The sequence below is a fragment of the Crinia signifera genome, unplaced genomic scaffold, assembly GCF_055691185.1.
Source record: "Crinia signifera unplaced genomic scaffold, ASM5569118v1 HAP2_SCAFFOLD_774, whole genome shotgun sequence".
Lineage (NCBI taxonomy): Eukaryota > Metazoa > Chordata > Amphibia > Anura > Myobatrachidae > Crinia > Crinia signifera.
In genome coordinates, this window is record NW_028142680.1 from 1 (window position 1) to 9,812 (window position 9,812).

The window sequence follows — 9,812 nt, forward strand, 5'->3', positions numbered from 1 at the left end:
TTACACTAGTGTGCCCTGAGCTGTTCTCAAGTGCGCCCCCACATCTAGAGATGCCCAAAGCAGTCTACAGCCACCACCAGTTCTACTGTTATTTACTGTCTCTTCTTTTCATGTAAAGGGCCAATGTATTTTATTTGTGTTACCTGTGGGGACCAGTGTGATTGTTTTTTATATGGGGGCAAATAGGTTTGGGTTTTTCCTGTGGGGGCCAATGTGTTTTGCCCTGTGGGGATCTCATTGTGTGCCTTGGCAATTTTAAAATCCTATTTAGTGTGCCGCAAGGTAAAAAGGTTGAAAATCACTGTTCTAAACCATTGAGTAATGCTCATTGATACAAGCGCTGCTCGACCCGCCTAGTGCGTGTCTTAGTTGCCTACCCTCCTGCATTCTGCAGGAGACTCCCAGACATAGCAGCAATCTCCCTCTCTCCCTCATTAGTCTTCCAATCTCCCTTATGTCACCTAGCCCACATTACACTGTTACATCATAGTTACCTCCCCTCCTGCATTCTGCAGGAGACTCCCTGACATAGCAGCAATCTCCCTCTCTCCCTCATTAGTCTAGCAATCTCCCTCATTTCACCTAGTCCACATTACACTGTTACATCATAGTTTCCTCCCCTCCTGCATTCTGCAGGAGACTCCCTGATATAGCAGTAATCTCCCTCTCTCACTCATTAGTCTAGCAATCTCCCTCATGTCACCTAGCCCACATTACACTGTTACATCATAGTTACCTCCCCTGCTGCATTCTGCAGGAGACTCCCAGACATAGCAGCAATCTCCCTCTCTCCCTCATTAGTCTAGCAATCTCCCTCATGTCACCTAGCCCACATTACACTGTTACATCATAGTTACCTCCTCTGCTGCATTTTGCAGGAGACTCCCTGACATAGCAGCAATCTCCCTCTCTCCCTCATTAGTCTAGCAATCTCCCTCATGTCACCTAGCCCACATTACACTGTTACATGATAGTTACCTCCCCTCCTGCATTCTGCAGGAGACTCCCTGACATAGCAGCAATCTACCTCTCTCCCTCATTAGTCTAGCAATCTCCCTCATGTCACCTAGCCCACATTACACTGTTACATCATAGTTACCTCCCCTCCTGCATTCTGCAGGAGACTCCCTGACATAGCAGCAATCTACCTCTCTCCCTCATTAGTCTAGCAATCTCCCTCATGTCACCTAGCCCACATTACACTGTTACATCATAGTTACCTCCCCTCCTGCATTCTGCAGGAGACTCCCTAACATAGCAGCAATCTCCCTCTCTCCCTCATTAGTCTAGCAATCTCCCTCATGTCACCTAGCCCACATTACACTGTTACATGATAGTTACCTCCCCTCCTGCATTCTGCAGGAGACTCCCTGACATAGCAGCAATCTACCTCTCTCCCTCATTAGTCTAGCAATCTCCCTCATGTCACCTAGCCCACATTACACTGTTACATCATAGTTACCTCCTCTCCTGCATTCTATAGGAGACTCCCTGACATAGCAGCAATCTCTATCTCACCCTCATTAGTCTAGCAATCTCCCTCATGTCACCTAGCCCACATTACACTGTTACATGATAGTTACCTCCCCTCCTGCATTCTGCAGGAGACTCCCAGACATAGCAGCAATCCCCCTCTCTCCCTCATTAGTCTAGCAATCTCCCTTATGTCACCTAGCCCACATTACACTGTTACATCATAGTTACCTCCTCTGCTGCATTCTGCAGGAGACTCCCTGACATAGCAGCAATCTCCCTCTCTCCCTCATTAGTCTAGCAATCTCCCTTATGTCACATAGCCCACATTACACTGTTACACCATAGTTACCTCCCCTCCTGCATTCTGCAGGAGACTCCCTGACATAGCAGCAATCTCCCTCTCTCCCTCATTAGTCTAGCAATCTCCCTCATTTCACCTAGCCCACATTACACTATTACATTTTTGGGGTAAAAAAACGAATTAGAGACAGATATTTACATTGAATTATCAGCGCCATTTCCTAGTAGCTCGTACTAACTGCTTTGGGGCTCATCTACATTTGGATATGTCATTTTAAAATATTCCTCTTAGATGTAGCAGTACACAGCCACACTTCTAGGTGCCACGTTCACAATCTCTTTTTACAATCTCTCCTTATATGGAACTAGACACGCCCTTTGGGTAGAGCAATGACACGCCCCCTTAATGGGGTGCAAAATATAATCTCCCTGAAATTAGTTTTCAAAAGTAGGCAAGTATGGCTCAGAGGTTGAGATAGATGGTAATTTGGGAAAAGCAAAAATTAAAAGTGGCAGTGTTTTGGTTTATGTCCAAATCCAGTCCAAACTCCAGTTCTAACCTTATTGCTTGCGTCAGATGATGCAGGCAAGCCTTGGCCAGGCTTCTCCAAATTTCCCATTTTAAAGGAAAGTTTGGGTCAGCTGGTACAGGGGGAGGGGTTGGTGTTTGCACACATTGCTCAGCTATCTAATTAAAGGTGGGGGATGTTGTAGGCTCCCAGTAACAAAACACATTTTCATTGCAGACTGTTCTTTTAAATGAAAAGCATCAGGTTTTGGAAAATGGAATTCATGTACCTGTAGGGTTGTGTATGAATTTAGTCTGGTGTGACTGTCGTGTGTAGCTGTGGTCTGGCAGGGTGGGGGTTCGCAGTCAGGTCAGTGAGCTTTATAGCGGTAGCGTCAGGTCGGTGAGCATTATAGCGGTAGAGCGTCAGGTCGGTAAGCATTATAGCGGTAGCGCGTCAGGTCGGTGAGCTTTATAGCGGTAGCGCGTCAGGTCGGTGAGCATTATAGCGGTAGCGCGTCAGGTCGGTAAGCATTATAGCGGTAGCGCGTCAGGTCGGTGAGCATTATAGCGGTAGCGCGTCAGGTCGGTGAGCATTATAGCGGTAGCGCGTCAGGTCGGTGAGCTTTATAGCGGTAGCGCGTCAGGCCGTGAGCTTTAAAGCGGTAGCGCGTCAGGCCGGTGAGCTTTACAGCGGTAGCGCGTCAGGCCGGTGAGCTTTACAGCGGTAGCGCGTCAGGTCGGTGAGCTTTACAGCGGTAGCGCGTCAGGTCGGTGAGCTTTACAGCGGTAGCGCGTCAGGTCGGTGAGCTTTACAGCGGTAGCGCGTCAGGCCGGTGAGCTTTACAGCGGTAGCGCGTCAGGCCGGTGAGCTTTACAGCGGTAGCGCGTCAGGCCGGTGAGCTTTACAGCGGTAGCGCGTCAGGCCGGTGAGCTTTACAGCGGTAGCGCGTCAGGCCGGTGAGCTTTACAGCGGTAGCGCGTCAGGCCGGTGAGCTTTACAGCGGTAGCGCGTCAGGCCGGTGAGCTTTACAGCGGTAGCGCGTCAGGCCGGTGAGCTTTACAGCGGTAGCGCGTCAGGCCGGTGAGCTTTACAGCGGTAGCGCGTCAGGTCGGTGAGCTTTAATAGCGGTAGCGCGTCAGGTCGGTGAGCTTTATAGCGGTAGCGCGTCAGGCCGGTGAGCTTTATAGCGGTAGCGCGTCAGGCCGGTGAGCTTTATAGCGGTATCGCGTCAGGCCGGTGAGCTTTATAGCAGTAGTTAGCAGTAACGTATTGTTAGTGCAGCTGATATACATCAGTATTACAAGCAAGTGCACTGTGGTGAATGTCAGATTAGTACTGAATATTGCACGGAGTAATGGTATGCTTACCTCACACCGGGGGAGGAATGGACATGGATTTGATCTCCTTGTGACCTCCTTATGCCTCGCTCAGGCTGGGCTGGATTGTTTGGCAGAGTTTGACTCCCCATCTTGAGGAAGTCTCCTGTTGACTAGGAGATGAAACGCATCACTTCCGCCCACACAGCCAACGAAGCATCCGCCCACTCTTGCCCCACTTCCGCCTGTCTTCCTGGTCAGCGCTCTGGGACTTCCAACACACTGAAGAGGTTCGCCTAGGGATGGCCATCGGTGCAGACGCCAGCAATGGTGATTCTGCACCCAGCCATCGATAGTAGTAAACTATTTGATAACCATTGATAGTTTTAGCTACCAATGGTCATCCATTATATATGACTGAATGGCCTGTGCTATGCTCTGTGTCCTGACACCTTGAAGAAAAAAAATGGAAACATTGGTTCTACTTTGCCATCAATGCACATAAAACAACTGGTTCTTCCACATTGATGGCAAAAGTATTCGACATCGGCCATAAACCATCGATGATTTCAAATCACATCCCAGCTTGAGCGAGGCATAAGGAGGTCAAATCTACAATATAGGACACAGGTAACCCCTCACCCCCAAATGCTGTGTATAGGAAGGGGGTATATCATCACTATACAGGACACTGGTAACCCCTCACCCAGAGTGCTGTGTATATGAAGGGATCAGGGGTATATCATCACTATACAGGACACTGGTAACCCCTCACCCAGAGTGCTGTTTATATGAAGGGGTCAGGGGTATATTACCACTATATAGGACACTGGTAACCCCTCACCCAGAGTGCTGTGTATATGAAGGGGTCAGGGGTATATTACCACTATATAGGACACTGGTAACCCCTCACCCAGAGTGCTGTTTATATGAAGGGGTCAGGGGTATATTACCACTATATAGGACACTGGTAACCCCTCACCCAGAGTGCTGTGTATATGAAGGGGTATATTACCACTATATAGGACACTGGTAACCCCTCACCCAGAGTGCTGTGTATATGAAGGGGTCAGGGGTATATCATCACTATACAGGACACTGGTAACCCCTCACCCGAGTGCTGTGTATAGGAGAGGGGTATATTACCACTATATAGGACACTGCTAACCCCTCACCCAGAGTGATGTGTATAGGAGGGGGGTATATTACCACTAAATAGGACACTGGTAACCCATCACCCCGAGTGCTGTGTATAGGAGGGGGGGTATATTATCTCTATATAGGTCACTGGTAACCCCTCACCCCGAGTATAGGAGGGGGGTATATTACCACTCTATAGAACACTGGTAACCCCTCACCCCGAGTGCTGTGTATAGGAGGGGGGTATATTACCACTATATAGGACACTGGTAACCCCTCACCCAGAGTGCTGTGTATAGGAAGGAATCAGGGGTATATTACCACTACATAGGACAATGGTAACTCCTCCCCCGAGTGCTGTGTATATGAGGGTGTATATCATCATCATACAGGACACTGGTATCCCTCATCCAGAGAGCTGAGTATATGAAAGGACACTGGTAACCCCTCAGAGTGCTGTGTATATACGAAGGGATCAGGGTTATATTACCACTATATAGGACACTGGTAACTCCTCCCCCAAGTGCTGTGTATAGAAGGAAGGTCTATCATCACTATACAGGACACTGGTAACTCCTCCCCCGCGTGCTGTGGCTAGGAGGGGGATATATTATCACTGTATAGGACACTGGTAACCCCTCACCCAAGTGCTGTGTATAGAAAGGGGGGTATATTACCACTATATAGGACACTGGTAACTCCTCCTCCTCCGAGCGCTCACGAAATCTGCCGCAAATCGCATGCAAAAATCGGATGAGATTTAGCGGCCTATTTTCTGCCGATTTGCATGCTATTCCATCCTTGCACACCCCCCACTATCACAGAAAGCCCGAAGTGTGATGAGCGCAGCGAGCCCCGGGAGGGGACGCGGCACGCGTCCTCCCGACATGTTCATACCCCCACTCTCCACGTCGGCGTGGAGTTGACTTTATAAAGCCTGGCAAGCGAAGCGAGCCAACGATCCCGAAGCGTGGTGAGCGGACGTGGAAAACAATCCCGAAGCGTGGCGAGCGGACACGGATTATTTAACGTGTATTCTGTGGCCGCTCGCCACGCTTCGGGATCGTTTTCCGCGTGCACTCGCCACGCTTTATAAAACCAACTCCACGCCGACGTGGATAGTGGGGGTATGAACAGGTCGGCAGGACGCTGACTTGGATAGTGGAGGAGTGCAAGGTTGGAAAAGCATGCAAATCTGCAGGAAATCGCGGAAAATCGAATTGTGGATCGAATTGGCCGCTAAATCGTATGCGATTTACATTAAATCGGGCGCCGTGATAATACACAAGTACCGGAGGTGGGTATATTACCACTATATAGGACACTGATAACCCCTCACCCAGAGTGCTGTGTATAGGAAGGGATCAGGGGTATATTACCACTAAATAGGACACTGGTAACCCCTCACCTGAGTGCTGTGTATAGGAGGGGGGTATATCATCATCATACAGGACACTGGTAACCCCTCACCCGAGTGCTGTGTATAGGAGGGGGGTATATTACCACTATATAGGACACTGGTAACCCCTCACCTGAGTGCTGTGTATAGGAGGGGGGTATATTGCCACTATATAGGACACTGGTAACCCCTCACCCCGAGTGCTGTGTATAGGAGAGGGTATATTGCCACTGTATAGGACACTGGTAACCCCTCACCCAGAGTGCTGTGTATAGGAGGGGGGGTATATTACCACTATATAGGACACTGGTAACCCCTCACCCCGAGTGCAGTGTATGGGGGGGGGTATATTACCACTATATAGGACACTGGTAACCCCTCACCCCGAGTGATGTGTATAGGAGGGGGGTATATTACCACTAAATAGGACACTGGTAACCCATCACCCCGAGTGCTGTGTATAGGAGGGGGGGTATATTATCTCTATATAGGTCACTGGTAACCCCTCACCCCGAGTATAGGAGGGGGGTATATTACCACTCTATAGAACACTGGTAATCCCTCACCCCGAGTGCTGTGTATAGGAGGGGGGTATATTACCACTATATAGGACACTGGTAACCCCTCACCCAGAGTGCTGTGTATAGGAAGGAATCAGGGGTATATTACCACTACATAGGACAATGGTAACTCCTCCCCCGAGTGCTGTGTATATGAGGGTGTATATCATCATCATACAGGACACTGGTATCCCTCATCCAGAGAGCTGAGTATATGAAAGGACACTGGTAACCCCTCAGAGTGCTGTGTATATACGAAGGGATCAGGGTTATATTACCACTATATAGGACACTGGTAACTCCTCCCCCAAGTGCTGTGTATAGAAGGAAGGTCTATCATCACTATACAGGACACTGGTAACTCCTCCCCCGCGTGCTGTGGCTAGGAGGGGGATATATTATCACTGTATAGGACACTGGTAACCCCTCACCCAAGTGCTGTGTATAGAAAGGGGGGTATATTACCACTATATAGGACACTGGTAACTCCTCCTCCTCCGAGCGCTCACGAAATCTGCCGCAAATCGCATGCAAAAATCGGATGAGATTTAGCGGCCTATTTTCTGCCGATTTGCATGCTATTCCATCCTTGCACACCCCCCACTATCACAGAAAGCCCGAAGTGTGATGAGCGCAGCGAGCCCCGGGAGGGGACGCGGCACGCGTCCTCCCGACATGTTCATACCCCCACTCTCCACGTCGGCGTGGAGTTGACTTTATAAAGCCTGGCAAGCGAAGCGAGCCAACGATCCCGAAGCGTGGTGAGCGGACGTGGAAAACAATCCCGAAGCGTGGCGAGCGGACACGGATTATTTAACGTGTATTCTGTGGCCGCTCGCCACGCTTCGGGATCGTTTTCCGCGTGCACTCGCCACGCTTTATAAAACCAACTCCACGCCGACGTGGATAGTGGGGGTATGAACAGGTCGGCAGGACGCTGACTTGGATAGTGGAGGAGTGCAAGGTTGGAAAAGCATGCAAATCTGCAGGAAATCGCGGAAAATCGAATTGTGGATCGAATTGGCCGCTAAATCGTATGCGATTTACATTAAATCGGGCGCCGTGATAATACACAAGTACCGGAGGTGGGTATATTACCACTATATAGGACACTGATAACCCCTCACCCAGAGTGCTGTGTATAGGAAGGGATCAGGGGTATATTACCACTAAATAGGACACTGGTAACCCCTCACCTGAGTGCTGTGTATAGGAGGGGGGTATATCATCATCATACAGGACACTGGTATCCCCTCACCCGAGTGCTGTGTATAGGAGGGGGGTATATTACCACTATATAGGACACTGGTAACCCCTCACCTGAGTGCTGTGTATAGGAGGGGGGTATATCATCATCATACAGGACACTGGTATCCCCTCACCCGAGTGCTGTGTATAGGAGGGGGGTATATTACCACTATATAGGACACTGGTATCCCCTCACCCGAGTGCTGTGTATAGGAGGGGGTATATCATCACCATACAGGACACTGGTATCCCCTCACCCGAGTGCTGTGTATAGGAGGGGGGTATATTACCACTATATAGGACACTGGTATCCCCTCACCCGAGTGCTGTGTATAGGAGGGGGGTATATCATCACCATACAGGACACTGGTAACCCCTCACCCGAGTGCTGTGTATAAGGGAGGGGGTATATTACCACTATATAGGACACTGGTAACCCCTCACCTGAGTGCTGTGTATAGGAGGGAGGTATATTGCCACTATATAGGACACTGGTAACCCCTCACCCCGAGTGCTGTGTATAGGAGAGGGTATATTGCCACTGTATAGGACACTGGTAACCCCTCACCCAGAGTGCTGTGTATAGGAGGGGGGGTATATTACCACTATATAGGACACTGGTAACCCCTCACCCCGAGTGCAGTGTATGGGGGGGGGGTATATTACCCCTATATAGGACACTGGTAACCCCTCACCCGAGTGCTGTGTATAGGGGGGGGGGGGGGTTATTACCATGATAAAGGACACTGGTAACCCCTCCAGGGCCGGCAACAGAAATCTTGGGGCCCTGTACAATGATATTTCTGGGGTCCCCCCACCCAATCCTAAATCCATCAGGTGTGGACTTCTCTCTTTCTCAGTCTAGCTGGCCTGGCTCCGAACTGCTACTTCCTGCTGGCTTCCTCCTGCTGCTGGCCTGTCACTTTCACAAAAGAGAGCCGAGCACCACGAGCAGGCACGGCAGGTCGTTTGCAGAGTGCAGAACAGACGACCCGCGTATGCGCAGTAAAAGTACAAGATACAGAGACTGCAGCCCCAGGCCGTGCGCACACACAGAGTAGACGGGTCTGAGTGCTGTGTAGACGGCAGTGGCACACAGCGAGTCAGTCAGACTCAGCCACACACAGATGGTGCACAGTAGACGGCAGTGGCACACAGGGAGTCAGTCAGACTCAGCCACACACAGATGGTGCACAGTAGACGGCAGTGGCACACAGGGAGTCAGTCAGACTCAGCCACACACAGATGGTGCACAGTAGACAGCCGGGCTGCGAGGATCACTGAAAGGCCTGCTAGTACAGGCAGCTGCCGTGTCAGAGCAAGGAAGCCCTGGGGCCCTTCAGATCGCTGGGGCCCGTCACACTTGTCCCCCTTGACCCCCCCGTTGCCTGCCCTGAACCCCTCACCCTGAGTGCTGTGTATAAGGGGGGGGGGGGGTATATTACCATTATATAGGACACTGCTAACCCCTCACCCCGAGTGCTGTGTATGGGGGGGGGGGGGTTATATTACCACTATATAGGACACTGCTAACCCATCACCCCGAGTGCTGTGTATGGGGGGGTATATTACCACTATATAGGACACTGCTAACCCCTCACCCCGAGTGCTGTGTATGGGGGGGGGGGGTTATATTACCACTATATAGGACACTGCTAACCCCTCACCCCGAGTGTTGTGTATGGGGGGGGGAATATTACCACTATATAGGACACTGGTAACCCCTCACACCGAGTGCTGTGTATGGGGGGGGGGGGTATATTACCACTAGATAGGACACAGCTCTCAGCAGATCTCCAGCTCCTGGTCTCGGCAGCCCCAGCGCTGGCACCTACTAATAATCACTGCACTGTAGCAGCAG